The sequence below is a fragment of the Aedes albopictus genome, chromosome 2 (assembly GCF_035046485.1).
Source record: "Aedes albopictus strain Foshan chromosome 2, AalbF5, whole genome shotgun sequence".
NCBI classification, from domain to species: domain Eukaryota; kingdom Metazoa; phylum Arthropoda; class Insecta; order Diptera; family Culicidae; genus Aedes; species Aedes albopictus.
This window is the reverse complement of record NC_085137.1, coordinates 309,932,517-309,951,172: the sequence shown is the minus strand read 5'-3', so window position 1 is coordinate 309,951,172 and position 18,656 is coordinate 309,932,517. Positions and strand designations below refer to the sequence as shown.

The window sequence follows — 18,656 nt, the reverse complement described above, 5'->3', positions numbered from 1 at the left end:
ATGTGAAGAAAATTCTAAATGAATTCCTGAAAGAAAGTCTAAAAACAGGAATGTTTTAAGGATCCATAGATCGGTCTTCTAAATCAATTCCAGAAGGAATACCAGGAGAAACACCTGGAAACCCTGGTGGAATACCTTACAAAACCTCTTGAGATATTGTTGGAAATGCTCTAATAAAAATCCTAAACATTTTTTTTATTGAATGCCTGGAGAAATCCAAAGAAATTCCTAAAGGTCCAGGAGCAATTTCTGAGAAAAAAAAACAAAGAGAAATACCCGGTGGAATTTCCGACGAAACCACTGCTTGAATTTCTGCGGCAATCTCCACAAATGTATTTCAAAGTCTTTCCATAAAAATCATCGAAAGAGAAAACGAATGAAGGTATCCTTGGAGGATTTTCTAAGACTTTCTTAGGAAATTTTTGACCAGTTTCTGAAAGAGCAATGTCTCGAAGGAATATCTAAAGAAATGTGAAGAAACCTTGGGAATTTCTTTAATTATTTCTTACAGAATTTATTAAGCAATCTTTGGATAAAATTATTTAATAAGCTTTTGATAAAATTTTAAAGGAATTTGTCTTAATGTATCGATGAATAATTTTATGAAAAAAAAAATCATGGAGTATATTTTTGAGAAAGATGGGATGGCTTTCTATATGAATAATGTTTGGAGCAATCTCTATGGAAAACAAATTTAAGAAATTCGTAGATGTATTTCCAAAACAATCTATACAAGATTGAAAGGAATTATCGAAGTATTTTCTAAAGAAATCCATTTAACATATTTTTAAGCTATTCGTGCAAGACTTTCTTAAGGAGTTCTTGTAGATATTTCTGGAAAACTTTCTAAAGTCTAATGGGGTCCTTGAAGATTTTGTGAAAGAATTTCTGACTTTATTTCTTTAGAGTTCTCTGGTTTTCTTTTTAAATTAAATCCACGAGGACTTTCTTAAGGAGTCCCTGAAAGAATTTCCTTAAGAATCCTTGGGTGATTTTCTCAGGAACTCATTAAGGATTTTTTGAATGAATCCTAGAATGGATTTCAGCAAGGGTCCAAGAAAGAATTATTCCTCGAAAAATTTGTGAAGGAACCCTCAGGAGAGGATCTATCGGAATCACTGCAGGAAATTTCCGAATGGATCACAATTTTTTTTAAGAGTCCCTGGAGGAATTTCAAAACAAATCCCGGGAAGATTTTCTGAATGAAATTCAGATTTTGAAACAAAAAATCCCTGGAGCAATTTCTAAAGAAACTCCTGGAGAATGTCTTGGAATAAATCAAAGATCCATGGAAGATCGTTTGAGGGAAAATCTAAAAAAAGTCCCGAAAAAATAGGTAAATCTCCAAGGATTTTCTAAAGAAATATTTTGTGGAATTTCTGCAGAAATTTTTGAGTAAATTTTCTAAATGATTCTTCAATAAACTTCGTTTTAAGAATGCCTTGAGAAATTTCTGAATAATCCAAAGGAATTTTTCAAGTCATCCCCGGGAAAATTTCTCAAACAATCTCTGAAATGATTTGCAATTCATGCCAGATTTCGTATAGGAATTCTTTGTGCCACTTCTGGAGGAACACATGGTAGATTTTCTGAAATTATAACCATAAACTATGAGAATTAATTCACAAACCATAAATATTTTGATAAATATGGTTTCTGCCAAAAATATTAGAAGGAAATAGACAAAAAGTCAAAATGAAATTTGTACCTGCCTTACTTGAGAAAAAATCTACAGTTTTTTGACATTGTCTAATCATGGTATAATCGTTTATCAAAGTGAATTTTGTGTCCCAAATATGCTTTTAGAAGACGCAGCGGTGAACCTGGTCTTCATTGGGGTTACTTGGTGAAATTCCTTGAGGATTGGTAGGGTGTCTCAACCTCAACCACAAATTTCCATAACCAATGAGGCTCCACAGAGTGTGGTTTGAAAATATTCTACATAGATGTATAAGTCCCTCTAGTGCCACCTAGAAAAGAGTGCGCAAATAGAATCACAACGGTAATTGTGATTATTATTCATATACCGTGATTCAACCGGTTATGAATGTAACACTCTCAGTCAGTAAGCCCTATCCGAGGTGACGAACATTAACCGGTCCAGTTGTGTTGATAGATCGCCTGCCTTCCGTGCCGCTAAGCGTTGTCGTTCTTAACACTCCACTTCATTGATTGAGTACAATTTGCTATGCCCAAGGGTGACGTCACTTTATATCGTTACTATACTGCTGATTATACGAGAGGAATAATGCAATTTGTTTACATTGCGGCGTAAATCTGTCATCACCAGTATTAGAAACTCTGGTGTCCAAGTTTCACAAAACTTGGACATTTTTTTTGTATACACAGGTGAGTTACTGAACCAGAAACTGAACATGTAGTACACCCACCAAGGTTCGATATCAGCTTGAATCATGGTCACACGCAGGCGTCTTCCTGCATGCATACCGGGCCGGCATGGTTCGTTATCTGAATTAAGACGCGCGGGTTGAAACCGCAAGTAAGTGCAAAAATAGAAATGGAACGACTTTTTGATAAGGTTTTATCTATAGTTTCCTTTCCCTAGCTGTTCTGTCCAAGCGTATGTGTGTATGTGATACGGCATGGGTGCTGAATGGTGATGCTCGTAAAAGTTGCTTATCGCTGCAGTGACTCCAGTAGGTATATGCCTTAGAAATGTTTTGCGCGTGTGATGGTGGCGATACTACAGCATGAAAGTCTTGGTAACAAAGTTCAAGCAGACATTGAATCAACTTGAGTATTGTTGAATAATTTGAATTTGGAATTCGTAGAAATAAGTTTAAAACCAGCAATAGGTAAATAGAACAGTTATTAAGTCTGTACAGCTTCTGCTGAAGACAGTAAATGATAAAAAACTTGAAGCAATAAGGAGAAAACTCAAACCATTCCCGATCAGAAAGGCATAACAAAAATATAACAGAATTATATCAGCGGTTGATAGATATATCAACGTTTGTTATATTTAGATATATTTGACAAAAATTAACCTGAAAACCTGATTTAATTATATCAGAATTATAACAAGGTCAGTTATAATACAAAAAAAATATTTTGATCATCTTTATATGAACATTATAACAAACTCAGTTATAGTTTTGAAAATGCAGTTTATGTCAAATGAATATTTTTCATGTGGTATTTGGTACGCAATTACGCCGCTGTGTGGTGCTACTGCGCTTGTGTTTGAATCATGATCCAGACCTTTAAGAAAATTCAGGTTATTCATTAAAATTATTTATTTACATACTTGTATTTGGTCGGCGTTAAGTCAGAGAGGACCATGTATCTTTAACCATATTTCTAGAAAAACGACTTTAAAGTTAGCAACTCTACAAGTTTTGAGTTTTTCAACAAATGTTCTTGAATTTTTGCCATAAACCTTAATAACTATTCATAAAAGCATCGCTCTGTATTGATCGTGAAAACATGTAAAATAAAGCTTGAAACCGAGAAATTGCTAAGTAATTGATTGTACTTAGTCCAGTCTGAGTGAACGATTTTTGGAAAATCTACAACCAACTACAGTTTGCACTCAAGTTTTCACATATTTGATGAATAAAAGATGACCAAGTAGGACAACAGTTAATAGGAGTGGTATATAATGTGAGCAGGAAGTTTGAAATTTGATGTTCCTGTCATTACCCTGATGATTACCATATTCAATTTTTATGTTCAGTCAGAGTGGACCTTCTTTAGTACAACAGTTCAATATCACGAAGGGTAGTCATTTATTGAGCTATTTAAGAGTTCTTAACTTGAACATTTAATAACCAACAACTTTAGATAGTGGAGCGGACCTGGTGTAATGGTTAGAACACTTGACTGTCACGCCGAGGACCTGGGATCGAATCCCACTCCCGACAAACTCGCAAAAAGTGAGTTCTTCCTTCGGAAGGGAAGTAAAGCGTGGGTCCCGAGATGAACTAGCCTAGGGCTAAACATCTTGTTAATACAGATAAAACAAAACAAAACTTTAGATTCAGGGTCATCCCTTATTGGAAGTTCAAAATCGATTTTTTGAATATCTAGGTTCAAATTCACTAACACAAATTGGAATTCAAACCTTAAATAAACAAATGCAGTATTTTTGACATGTTTGAATCATGATCCAAACTTTTAAGAAAGCTCAGATGGATATTGTCGCGTTCATATTCACTGTACTCCACATGATTAATAGAATGCAGTGAATATATTTTCATGGTCGATGTTTTGATTTACAGCGAGAAAACTGCTTTTTATTTTCCGAAAAATGATGACGGATGCTTAAGCCTTAAGATCATCAGTATCTTAGTGATGATTTTAGGTCCTTAGCGAATGATTCTATATATACACTTAAAACAGAATGCCGAGATCGGCTGTGCAAATCTCGGTTAAAGTTCATTTGCTGAATCTCGGCTAAACATTTGACGTTTGAAGTTTGATGCCAGCGGCACCCATGGGTGCTGCTATGAATAAAATTGATTTTTTGCCGATATTTCAGTTAAATTTAGGTTGCCGAGCAATCGGCTGTATGTAAGTATGAAAATTAGCCGAGCTCAACTAAGTATGTAGCATCGCACAGCAACGTACTTAAAAAAAAATAAGAAATGAGTATCCCAGCAGTTGTCATTGTAGGTGAGCCACACAGAGTATCTAGAGTCAGTCTAGTTAGAGTCTGGCGGACTGTCACTTTCGATCGGAGCCAATCGAGCATGACGTCACGATGTAGCATTTATCGGTGAGGACACTATGACGTCATGCTCGATTGGCTCCGGTCGAAAGTGACAGTCCGCCAGACTCTAATTATAGGGACTCTAAGAGTATCTAGTAAAATTTAATGCCCAACGTATGCACTGATTTAACCCTCCTAATGTGTTAGGCTTTTGCACCACGAAGGCGTAGCGTACGTTCAGCGTGCTTGTCTGGATCATATTGACCCCAACTTTTTACTAGGGTTAATACAACTCTCAAAAGGTCACATGAAGCTATGATAAATGAGGCAACAAAATGGATATGAAAAAGATGACTTTCATTGAAACTGTTAAGTAAGTTTTAAGTTTCACAATCCTCCATAGGTTTTGCAGTTTGTAGTCCCATTCAAGATTATTTTACTAAATTAATTAAAATAATTATCATTGTTATTGAATTAGCATGATACAACTGAAACAATTAGTCGCCTGCAAAAGAAAATCACCTTAGTTTTTGAAGAATTGATTAATAACAAAATAATTTGTGGAGCTTTGAAATTTATATCTAATTTGGTCACGCCATGTCGTAAGTCACGTTTCATTGCCATGCAATTAACGTCCATATTAATTCAGTAGAAATACAGCTTCTTATTATCTGCAAACATGTGGTGTGGATATTACATACTTAAAGATGAAGAAAGGTCGTTGATAAATAAGGCTAACATCAATGGTCCTGAAACCGATCCTTGTGGCACGCCCGAAAGAGTACCACCGATCGGGCTTCAATGATTTCCTTTAGCTTCCCAAATTTTAAAGCAGTTATTCAAATAGGATTTACTCAATGAAACAGAATCTCAACTGAAAACAAATAGATATGATAATCTGTACAGTAGTTCAAAATGAGAAATACTGTTGAAAGCTTTTAAAAAACCAATCAATAGCAGAAGGCTATTTCTTTTTTACCGATGTGTTGATGGACATCGTCATGCATCTTGAGCAAATACCGAAGCAAATGCCGAACTCGTGCTTTCAACTAGTGGGGGAATTTCTTATTTAAACTATTTTTGCTAAAAATAAAAACATTATATGATATCACAGGCAAAGCATACGCCACAGAATTGCTTTAGTATGTCAATTCTTGTACCATGTAATGTTGAAATTGTGCTTTAAACACTGCATTTTTTTATTTTACAAGCCATCTAAATCTGACAATCTCCAGAAATGCACACTAACGCCACGATGCGGTGAAATTTTAAACCACCAGACTACTGCATAACTTTGCCATAGGCAGGAACTTCGAAACGTTCTGATTTAATTGCTCGCTAGCACCAAGAGAAGGTGAAATTGTATACCACTCTTTTCACTGTTTAGCCATTAACTATCTCTACAACTTTGATGAAGATACGACATTTATTTCTGGTCTGAATCATGAGATAAAGCATGCCAAAATGCAGAGCAAATTATTGAGTTACAATTATAATCAAATTATATCCACTTTTGTTATTATATCCTAAGATGACGTAATTGCGATCAACTGTATTAAGAACACTTTTATGTGACGTCATATTTTCTCTCCCCTGTACGTTGGACGAATGAGTCTATTTATAGACCAGCCGCCAAAACGAAGAACCACTTGATCATATACCGCCCTTCACTTCCAAGTGCTGCAATGGTCTCATTGATAAAGGCGCCGGATTGCAGTTAAAGGCTGGCGTCCTTGGTTCGATTCCCGTCTGGGTGAGGGTTTTTTATATACTACATAGGGCAAGTTTTTTATACAAAAAATGTTTCGCTAAAAATAAATAACACTCTTAATAAAAATTACCCAAAAAATGAGTTAAAATTTACCCAACTCAATTTTTACCCAATATATTTATATCTAATTTATAACAACATGTGTTATAACTTTTTGATCATTCCAATATTTATTATATCTCACGTTGTTATAAATTTGATAAAATTGTATCAACACCTGTTATAATTATGTTATGGCTAGAGCAATTTTAGTTATATTTTTTGTTATTTTAACACCTAACCGGCGAATTTTATAACTCATTCTGTTATGAAAAATCTTTGAAATAAATAACTCAATCGGTTATACTTTTGTTATGCCTTTCTGATCGGGTTGTTGTTTATCACTGGCCCTAGACTAATACACTCCCGATTAAAAGTTTGGGGTCACCCCCTCAAATACATGTCATTTTCATTCACCTCCTCCAATTCCCGTCTTCCATCTGCACTCCGCTGTAGATGGTACACAACATCTTCCTATCGAAAGCTCTAAGGGCGCGTTGGTCCTCTGCACGTAGAGTCCATGTTTCGTGCCCATAGAGGAATACCGGTCTAACCAGCGTTTTGTAGATAGTTAACTTCGGGTGACGGCGAACTTTGTTCGATCGAAGAAGTTCTACGGAGACCAAAATAAGCTCGATTTCCTGCCACAATGCGTCTCTGAATTTCTCTGTTGGTGTCGTTGTCGGCGTTCACCAGTAAGCCCAAGTACACGAATTCTTCAACCGCCACGATTTCATCACCTTCGATAAAAATTGGGGGTGGCGAGCGCGGTAATTTCTCCCCAGAGCCTTTTGCCATCATGTACTTTGTATTCGACACTTTAATGACTAATCCGATTCGCCTGGCGTCATTCTTTAGTCGGATGTACGTTTCCACCATCGCCTCGAATTTTAGAGCTATAATATGAATATCATCAGCGAAACCAAGCAGCTGAATGGACTTCGTGGAAACCATTTTACCTGTGTTTATCCCCGCTCTCTTTTTTACACACTCCAAAGCAATGAATCCGTATACGTACATAATCTCCCATAGCTGGTCTCGATCGATTGTATTATACGCTGATTTAAAACCGATGAACGAGTGATGTGTGGGCACGTTGTATTCGCGACATTTCTGCAACACCTGGTGGATGGCGATCACATCTGGTCCGTTGTAGCGCGTTCACCTATGTATCCAGCCTGATATTGCTCCACGAACTCTATTGCAATTGGTGATAGATGGAGGCATACAATTTGAGAGAGTTTCTTGTAGGTAGCGCTTAGTAGTATGATCGCGCGGTAGTTCCCGCAGTCCAACTTGTCGCCGTTTTTATAGATGGGACACACGATACCTTCTATCCATCCTTCCGGTAATATTTTCTCCTCCCAAATCTTGGTAATGATCCAGTGTAGCTCTAACCAGTGCTTCTCCACCGTATTTTAAAAGTTCGCGTGGTAGTTGATCTGCTCCAGCGGCTTTGTTGTTTTTCAACCGGCCAACCTCCTCCTCAATCTCTTGGACGTTAGTGGCTAAACTGTCGTCATGAGATACAAATTCTTGTACAAGTAATAGTGCGTTTATCCTGACACGCTGTGGATTGGGACGCGGTCTTTCGGACACGCTGGACACTAGGGTGTGATCATCCAGACACGCTGGGAAGAAGAAGAAGAAGAAGATCATTAGCATTTTTCGAAGGTGGCCAGTAGCACAAGAATCACGAGTAATTTTAGTCTCTACACTTCTTGTGGTTTTGCTGACCGGTTTGTTATTATTTAGGCACGAGTGTTACTGAGAATGACAGCATCCGTGAAAACTGTTCACAAAAAAGCTTTGTTTAGGATAGCATGTAAATGGAAGCACTATATTTAAGATGGGTTTCGTTTCCCTATGTACGCCCCATTGCAGAACAACGTCAGAAATATTGTAAACTGGGTACACAGATAAAAATAATGAAATGTACACGTCATGTAAACTTCATTTTAGTCATGTAAACTTAGTGTTATGATGATTTACATGATACATCATGTAAATTTGTGTTATATGTCATGTAAATACTCAGAGTCATGATGAATTACATGACATATAATGGAAGTTTACATGATATTTAATTACTTTTACATGATACGTCATGTAAACTTCTGTGATATTCCACGCTCCAATTATGTGCATCATATGCCGCAGAATTTTACACTCTTTTTTCGACCTGTGTCGTTTTTCAACATTTTTCAGTGTAGCAGATAAGGCTACAGTTGCAAGTGTAGACAAGAAGTTCTAAATTCCACGGAAGATAAGATGAGCTGGATCAACCCAAATGGATCTTGGAATGACACTTGAAATTTGAATAAGGAGGTGTATCGATACCGTTTACAGTGCAAGCAACAAATGTTATGACAGTAGATTATAAGTACTAAGCCCCATAACATTTTGGATGACTATAGTATCCCAAAACTATTGCGATATTTGCACCCATTGGACTCTGCCCAAATTATTATTATCACAGTCGAATTTTGCACACGACTCGACTTCGCAGTGGCAACGTACACATGTTCGCATGACAGTTCATGACAGGGTCGTCCGCTGCGCTACTGTTAATCGAAATAAGTTTGATTAGTGTGAAATGTAGCTGCGAAATGGTAATTAAGTGGGTTTTCAAATTTTCACAGATGTCTAATCATTGATGAAAAACCCAATATATAACATGCATTTTTTTTCAAAATAGTGAGCGCATATGTCAACATATTTTCTCAGTGTAGCGAATAAAGATACTTTTACAAGTATAGATATGCAGATCTGCTCTTTGGATTAGTTTAGTTGGGCTGTACCATCTCAAAAGCATTATAAAATACCTTACTGGAGTTCTTACACTTTCGATGAGGTCTTGGTTTAATGTTGGATATGTAATTGTGTAGTACATGGCGAAAATAACAACTGTAACGACTGCAGATATCTTGAGCATGGTCTTAAGCTTAATTGACCGCCCGTAGATGCTACTCCAGTATCGCCAGACCACCAGGTACCGAAGACCAACAGGCATCGTCAGTCCACTGAAGATTTGTATGAAGAGAAGAAATAGTCAAAATCCACGGGATAACCCCTAGAATTGCGCCCTTGGGTGAGTAGAATTACATGTGAAAGCTTCAGCTCAATCGGTATAAAATTGAGCTGGCGCAAACGATTTCAAATATGGGGTTTTCAGGCCAAATATATGGGACATTGGGTGACTTTAACGCCGGTTTGTCAAGATTTGGCTCAGAATGTAATAGATGGCAGCTGATACTCTAAGGAACCACGGCAGCTGGTACTCACCATACCACGGAAAAACTTAATGCAGTTGCCGTTTCAGCCAACAGAAGGAGGTTGAGGATCTTAACCCTCGTTAACTCTCGGTTGTTGCATTGCAGCACATGTTCATCGTCCGAAGCCTGCGCGTGAAATCATAGGCAGCTATGCTTTTCTTCATTTGGCTAGATACCCGTTCACGCGCGCGAGCAATTGCAAAGACGAAAAACTTAGCTGCCTATGATTTCGCGCTGAAACTTGGAACAATCGCGAGTTAAAGAGGGTTCAGATCCTCATCCTCCTCCCGTATCCTAAAACCGCAACCTAATTAAGTTTTACCTTGGTATGTATGATCTTCTTCAAACTTGTCCCTTACAGTATCAACTGCTATACATTCTGTGCCAAATCTAACTTGACAAACCGACGTGCTAACCGAGGAACTGGAGGTCATCCAATTTCCCATGTATTTGGCCTGATGAATCTTTCACAGCTTATTCTTCTCACCCAAAGGCTCAATTCTAGGGTGTGCCCGTGGATTTTTTTTGTATTTGTCGGATGTCGGAGTGTTGGTGGGATATGGTGGGTAGAGGGTTCAAACATTGGTGCGTGGATGCCACGGTAAGGTGATAGAATTGTGTATTGAAGATGTGCGGCACAGTTCGCTTGATTGCATTACTTGTTGGCGTTATCTGATAGATTGATACTGTGCTGTGAAAGTTTTGAAAGTAAGGGAAACGGCTTTACCAACCCGTTTCTGTTCTAGCGATAACTATGAACATGTGAACATACATGAGTTGTATATGGAGAGACGAGGAAAAAAGTATTTAGAAAGATACTAAGTAGGAAGAAAGGGATGGGCCAGGGATTGAACCCAGGACCTTCTGCATATACATCAGAAGCGGTAGCCACCAGAGATGGCATAAATACACTGATAGTCGAAATACGCGTATCTGTCAAAGGATAAGCAACATAGGGCGGAATTAAAAGGTACGAAACTGATTACACTCATTCGAAAATTAATACTATGATTTAGTAATTTAAAAACGATACTCGAATAAGAAAAAAATCCAAAAACCGTAAAGTTAAACAATAAAGCCAAAATTTGTCTCTATTAAAGCTCTAGTTGAAGAACAAGCAGTCAAAATTTGAGAATTGTTGGTGCACTTTATCAAAAAAAAGTTATAGTTTGTTAAGTATTTCCTGAATAGGTAATTGATAAACTGCAAATAGTAGCTCTATATTTCTTCTTTTCAATAACATTTCGTTTTTCCGGGTTCTCTGAAGAAGCTTTCGAGTAATAACAGTTTATTGTGCCAGCAATTTGTAGAAATCGAAGGGTCCGCAGAAATGGTTGTGGGTCTAACAAGCGGGAAGTCAACAAAATTGAGCTACAAAGTACGTTTTGTTTACTTTACTAAAGAGGACTTGTATAAAGACAAGTTGAAAAAAGTGGACCGATCTCAGCGAGAATTACTCAATTTCACTTTTTCGATCCGAATATGATATAATTGAGGGTTTTTCGTCTACTCGAGTATCTTTGGGATTGAATTATTTGTCCAATTTTGATCTGTAAACAATTCGGATAGCAATCAGAGTCAATTTTAAGTAACCCTTTGAAAACCCAATCGACCATGCGTCAGCGTAACTTAAGTTGACAAACTGGCCACTCGTGTCAGAACCGGTCCATCCACAAATGAAATAAGGTGGAATACATTTTTCGAACATTTTTAAAATAGATCGCATAGTTGACACTCTTGGACGGGCGGTCATCTACCGTCGTCGGTCGGTGAACGTCGCCCAATGATGACCAGTCAGTAACGTCTAGTCAGGAGGAGCACACATACTTGGCAACGCTCAGTTTCATCCATCAGAATAGCAGCCGCCCCCCGTTTACGTTTTCTTCACCGACTGAGAACATTTTTCACAACGAGACACCGTTTTTGGCATCGATGAGCCGCTGGTAATTGGTACGAAATGGGCAGAAAATTAAAACATAAACATTTTGAAAACATTTGAGCTTAGCAAATCCGTTTGAAATCCCCTCATGGGCACGTTCCGCTCGATTTGTCACGTCGCTGCACCAGGGAGCTAAAGGAAACACCGAATTTGTAAACACACCGATTTCGGTTTCCTAACGAGAGCAATAAAAGATGATTTCATTTGATTTAGCGGGTAAATCTCCATTGTGACCAAATAAATCGCACATTCAACGGCAGAGTTCCCCAGAGCTCATAAAATCGGAAAGATACTGCTGACGGACGGAAATTGTTTCACACCTTCCATTTGATGGTCACACCTTAACGGAGAGTTGGTAGAAGCACCGAAAGGAAAACAACCTGAAATGGCACCCACCAGCCAAGAACCCCATAATTTGTAACGCCTCATAGTCGTGTGTCTTCCGCCTCGGGAAATGTCACTTTCTTCCGTTCGTCATCACTCGGTCGGATAGAAAGGGGGGGAAGCTTCTTGCACGGCTGTCACCATCTTACCTACACTCTCCTCAAAAAGGTACAAAGGAAAGCGAAAGTGAAATGGCAGCCCCAGGGCTGGTATTCGCCAATGGCGAAAATCTCGTCTACTAGTCCGATTTCGTTCAAGTGTTTCATTGGAAATATTTTAACATACATGTCAATCGCGTTTGAGATCAAATATGCTTCTTCTTCTTTTTAGCATAACGCCCCCACTAGGACAAAGCCTGCTTCTATGCTTAGTTTTCTATACGCACCGGCACAGTTATTAACTGCGAGTCTACTCTGCCCAGAGCTCTGCTAATGGTACATTTTGCATGTGCATTTAGTCATAGTCTAGCAAAGATACTATGTGTCCAAGGAAGTCTGGAAAAGTTGCATTAAAAAAGTTTACGTCACCCTCAGAATGGACTCAGGTGTCAACCACTTCGGCTATATTGGACCCAATTTCATTCAAACAATAATGGTATACTACGAATTCTTCTTTAACATCGTTAACAGCCCTGCAGTCCTAGGTTTCTACAACACCTTCCCCAGAAACGCAACCAAACGAGAAACGCTAGAACGGACTATCTCTCGGTGGCGATGTTATCACACACGTGGTTGCGGCCGTTGTCGTGGTCGTCGTCTTGATGCTTGTTGTTCGGCCAAAAGAAGCGGAAAGATTTAATTAAATTTATGACCCATCAACACTAACTAGAGTAGAGACCAAGCCGTGGTTTTCATTGTCAGCCAAACTCATCTAGACTAATTTTATTATTCCCAGTGTGAGTTCACTGTGTGGCCGGCCACGAGCCGGGAAATGGGCGGAAGAAGGATGAAAAGGAAATCAACCGTGGAAAATGCAACGTCGTCGTTCGTCGCGTCGATCTTTGAGGCACTGAGCCGGTGCGGTGGTGGTATCTTTTTCAACCGACTGTTCGAAGCAAAAGGCAAGGTGGAGAAAAAGCACACGGAAATTGCCAGGAAAATGGACCGCGCGCTGACGATGAACCGGCGATTGGTGGTACCCGTGGTCTTATCTTTCGGTGGAGGGAGCTATTTTTACAAACATTTCCCCACCTCTCTCCATCAATGCAATGGGTGGCTGGTGGTGCTGGGTTTCTCGGTATATTTAAGCCACAAAACCAAGTTTGTTAGTTTGGTCCAGTTAGGGCATCGGGAAAGCGAACACCAAAGCCGACGAAAGGGTGTAAAAGATCGAAGGTTTATTTTTATGCCGTCCCTGTGCCGTTTGCTTCGGTTTGTCGTAATGCGATGGGCGCAGAGCTGCTCGCATGAGTGCACTGATGAGCTATTAGAAGTGATTTTTGGCTACAGTTTGGAAATTATCGCGCAATCAGTTGCATAAGCCCAGATTAATCTAATTATGCCATTTGGTCAGAGCGGATATTTAATTATATGTAGGGTTTTCGACCCTATTCCCGGCACAACAGGTAAATAAAATTGTTCATTGACTAAATTCACAACGAAACGACCGTTTTCGTCCACTTCTTCCATCTGAATCAGATACCTTATTGCGTGAACTTGTTGTTAACAGTGATTGTTGTGAAGATTTTCTACCGGAAAGTTGATTTTGAAAGAGTTTACTGCACCTAAATCAAATGGGGAATCATTTCGGCACTCATCTTTGTGCTGCTGAAGTGCACTCGTTTGCGTGTAATATAAGTTTTGAGCGCTTATGCGGTTTCAGAGTGAAATTGTAGCTCATTGACTGTCGATCCTGTTGCGTAAATGTGGTGGGAGATGATTACCTACGAAAGTGCGTTTGGAAAATATGCAGCAAGTTATATTTTGATTTGTTTTGCAGTGAGGTGCCGGGAATTGACGCGGGTGCCCAAGTAGTTCGAGACCCTACGTGTAGAATACGTTTGGTATTGCGGTGTTTTTGGAACAACATTTACAATAAAATATTCGTTAAAGAGGCTGTCCATTTATTAATTCTGGAAACTTTCAGGATTTTTTGACGGGCCGTCCCCCATTGTTAGATATTTTGTATGTAAAACAAAATATTTTTGTATGGCCCGTAAGATTGTTCAAGCTTCTCTCTTGTAAACCATGGGGAGATAATCTACTCAGCAGATTACTGAACAGGGAGGTCCAGATAGTGTGAAGTTAGGGACCGTATTCTAAAACAAAAGTACAAGCCAGGACTACTTCTTCCTTGACCCACTAAACAACATTCCCATGACCGCCAAACACTTTGTCTCTCCGGAACCACTAAGAAGTCATTGTATCAGAGAGGGACTAGTACACATCGTACTCAAAGTAAGCTGCGAAGCCTGCAGCAAAGAACATCGATTACACGCTGTGGGGAATCTACAAGGGATCATGCTGGCGCGTAGGCAGTTTACCTAGTGGTCCTTATCACTTCACTTCCTTTTTGTTCGGAAGGTGGGCAGGGTCAACTATTTCGATGCGTTTCAAGGCGTTTCAGGAGGTTTCAGAGGGCTTTTAGGGGGCTTCATGTACTCTCAAGTGAACTTCACGGGAGTTTTAGAGGCGTTCCAAAGCGTTTCAAGGCGTTACAGGGCGTTTCAGGAGGTTTCAGAGGTATTTTAGGGGGCTTCAGAGGCTTTCAAGTGCGTTTCACTTGGATTTCATTAGTGTTTCAAAGGTGTTTCAAGGCGTTTCAGGAGGTTTCAGAGAGGTTTTGTGGGGCTTCAGAAACTCTCAGGTGAGTTTCACGGAGGTTTCATGGTGGGTGCCGAACCAATTGCTCGAGAAACCATTTACACCTTCGGTGTGCCTCAACATTCTATTGAGGATGATCTTTTCGAGCACCTTGCTCGCCCTGTCGATCAAGCATTCTGGTCTATATGCCGACGGGTACAATAAAACCACGCTCTGCCGCTTCCAAGTCTCTGGGAAAACTCCCTCGTCCAGGAATTTGCTTTAGCAGACCTAAACATCCCGGGAGCCTTTGCTACTTTTATTCGGAAATCCGTCCGAACCTGGGGCCTTAATTACGCTAAGGGACTTTGCTAACCCCGCAAGTTCCTCATCGGTGACACTCTCATCCAGGGTTCCTGATTTCCACTTTTCATCTTCTTCCACATTCGAAAACAGTCAGCAGCGAACGGTTGTCGCTTTAGTTCGTGTGTATGCTTGTCAACGACGACAGCAAACTCCGGCGAACGGTGGGAAGCCACACTTGGAAATTACTCATTCGTCCACATTCGCATCGCAAGCGAATGCGATTCGTGAGTGATACGATTGATATTGTGCATACGAATTTTTGATGTTTTCGAGTTATTTTATTTGCTAATCTATTTTTTTTATATCAGTATTAACGAGATTTTTAGCCCTAGGCCAATTCATCTCGGAACCCACGTTTTACTTCCCTTCCGAAGGAAGAACTCGCATTTTGCGAGTTTGTCGGGAGTGAGATTCGATCCCAGGTCCTCGGCGTGATAATCAAGTGTTCTAACCATCACACCAGGTCCGCTCCACCGTTTGCTAATCTAGCATTTCAACAACAATCCAGTAAAAATGTATGCATTACATGCAGAAATTCTCTTCTACTTATGACAATAGCCGCTTCGATCGCTCACCAGCATTCTTCATCATTCGCCATTCATTCATTCGCTTGCGATCCAAACTGCGACGAATGGCAACGAATATTCATGTCAAGCAGCTGGCTAATCGCTTCCCACTGGTGATGGGGTTGCGTGTTTGATCACGACGATCCGTTTGCTGCATCTTTCTCGATTCACTTCAGCAAAGAGGAGTGAATATGAATGGAGTAAGGCGAATATACCGATCCTTGCTCTCATCATCGCCAGCCCCAGTCCCCGGCTGTCCTACGAAAGGAGTCCTTGACGCGAAAAAAGCCCCTTGATGATCCCCTCCAACATATCTGAAGACTGTTGTGCAGGAGCCATTACACCTTTCGTCTTGACCATCCCGATCCTGTAGGTATCACCCCACGGATTCGCATTAGCACTCTGACGGAGACCCTCGAAGCAGGCCTTGGCTTGCCCTTATCTCGGTCTTCAGCGCGGCTTTTGCAGCGGCGAACACCATCTGTCGTTGTTTCGCTCTTCCTCAATTCGTGCTTGCTGCATCCGTCGTCTTGCGCGTGGGCAGACGCGGCGTGAGTCCGCAATCACTTGAATCCACCAGCAAGCCGGTGGTCTCCCATTTCTAGTGTCCCCAAATATCCCTAAACATCGCTTCGTCGAAGTATGATGTCTTCCACCTACGAGGGCTTGACCTTCGCCTAGCCGCCTTTTCGTCTACCCGCTGTCTACTGTTGTTGTAGTCGATACTGTAGCGAACCGCCGGTGATCGCTGTGAGTGTAGCCATCGCCCACCCTTTGAACTGGAGTGTAGGCCTCGTTAGGCCAGAACTACAGCAAGTAACGCCGATAATCGACTCCGCTCCGTTCCGAATAAGGCACCATCCATAAACCTCGTGGTCGGGCGAGTTCAGGCAAAAATTACCACGTGACTTATGGACAGCCCCTGATGGTACTTTAAGTACCGACATAAGCCAGTTCGACATCTAGCATAGCCATTGCCTCTCACAGGATCTGACCTCACTGTCGTGAAACGGCTTCTCTATTCCACGACCCAGACATTGAAGCGGCGTTTACCACCGGCCTCTACGCCATGTCAGCACGGTCGTCATACAGTCCATCATCTGCGTGAACTGACCGATCGACCACCGTGGAGGCGCATAACAGCTACAGAAGAAGACCCCGTTTACTTTGACGACCACAAAGCCCTTGTAGGTATGTAACTAGCCGCAGTTTACCGCAGCTACCGTTAGCTTGAGGAGATGGTCACAGATGCCTCCAGCAGCTAACGAGACTCGTAACTATAGCAGTACCTAGGCCACCTGTGTCCCTGCCGGGCCTTCCCGTAGCCTAACGGCTGCGGTGGCCACCTACATACATACATTTATTTGTTCAACATCATTAAGACAAGACATAACCAACAATAGTACGCCACCAGGGATGGGAACACTCACTTGCAACGAGCTACATTCACTTGCTATTTTCTCAGCTCAGAAGCGTACAATCAAGAAATGATGTATGGACGACTTTTACCTTGTGATTTCGTCTAAAACTTTGCCGAATAGAGTAGGGGTCGCACACGAATCTTAAGGTCGTGACAGAGCTGTGAAAGCGACTCTCTACGAGGTGAGTGTATTTTACATTCACCTCGTGGAGAGTTGTCTTTGCAACTCTCTCGCGACTTCGGTATGCGTATGCGACCCTTACTCTATTCAGCAAAGTTTTAGACGAAATCACAACGTAAAAGTCGTCCATACATCGTTTCTTGATTGCACATTTCTGAGTTGAGAAAACTGCAAGTGAGTGTAACTCTTTCCAAGTGAGTGTTCCCATCCTTGTACGCCACAATACTCGGTTTGTGGCTGCCGCTCTCCATCCTCGGTCGCGCCCAATGCTCGCCAAGTCACGCTCCACCTGGTCCTCCCATCGTGCTCTCTGCGCTCCACGCCTTCTTGTGCCAACCGGATCAGTTGCAAACACCAGCTTTGCAGGGTTGTTGTCCGGCATTCTTGCAACATGCCCTGCTCACCGTATCCTTCCGGCTTTGGCCACCTTCTGGATGGTGGGTTCGCCGTAAAGTGCAGTGAGCTCGTGGTTCATCCTTCTCCGCCACACACCGTTCTCCTGCACATCGCCGAAGATTGTTCTTAGCACGCGTCGCTCGAAAACTCCGAGTGCTTGTAGGTCCTCCTCGAGCATGGTCCATGTCTCGTGCCCGTAGAGGATCACCGGTCTTTTTGGCGTTTTGTACATGGTACATTTGGTGCGTGGGTGAATCTTTTTCGACCGCAGTTTCTTCTGGAGCCCGTAGTAGGCCCGACTTCCGCTGATGATGCGCCTCCGAATTTCACGGCTCACGTTGTTGTCAGCCGTCAGGATCCGAGGTAGACGAATTCCTCCACCACCTCGAAAGTATCCCCGTCTATCGTAACATTACCACCCAGACGGATCCGGTCGTGTTCGGTTCCGCCTACCAGCATGTACTTTGTTTTTGAGGCTTTCACCACCAGTCCGACCTTTGCTGCTTCGCGTTTCAGGCGGGTGTACAGCTCTGCCACCGTTCCAAATGTTCTTGCGATAATGTCCATGTCGTCCGCAAAGCACACAAATTGGCCGGATTTTGTGAAAATCGCTCCCCGGCTGTTGAGCCCGGCTCGTCGCATCACACCTTCCAGAGCGATGTTGAAGAGTAGGCATGAGAGTCCGTCACCTTGTCGCAGTCCCCGGCGAGATTCGAATGAACTGGATAGTTCACCCGAAACCCTTACGCAGTTTTGCACACCGTCCATCGTTGCTTTAATCAGTCTAGTCAGCTTCCCAGGAAAGCCGTTTTCGTCCATGATTCTCCATAGCTCTGCGCGGTCGATACTGTCGTATGCCGCTTTGAAGTCGATGAACAGGTGATGCGTTGGGACCTGGTATTCACG

The 18,656-nt window shown here is 41.3% G+C and overlaps 2 protein-coding genes and 1 long non-coding RNA gene across 4 annotated transcripts in view; 1 reads left to right on the top strand and 2 right to left on the bottom strand.

The window, feature by feature from the left end:
• Positions 1-17,145, bottom strand: part of LOC134288202 (uncharacterized) — a 357,534-nt gene extending 340,389 nt beyond the window's left edge. Inside the window, exon 1 of the long non-coding RNA XR_009997812.1 lies at positions 1,971-17,145. This is a non-coding gene — a long non-coding RNA (uncharacterized LOC134288202). The remainder of the gene's footprint in view (positions 1-1,970) is intronic.
• LOC109422497 (four and a half LIM domains protein 2) overlaps positions 1-18,656 on the top strand; it is an 866,140-nt gene that overhangs the window by 555,272 nt on the left and 292,212 nt on the right. The window lies entirely within an intron of this gene.
• The window catches only part of LOC134288200 (uncharacterized), a 248,788-nt gene that overhangs the window by 228,769 nt on the left and 1,363 nt on the right, over positions 1-18,656 (bottom strand). The window lies entirely within an intron of this gene.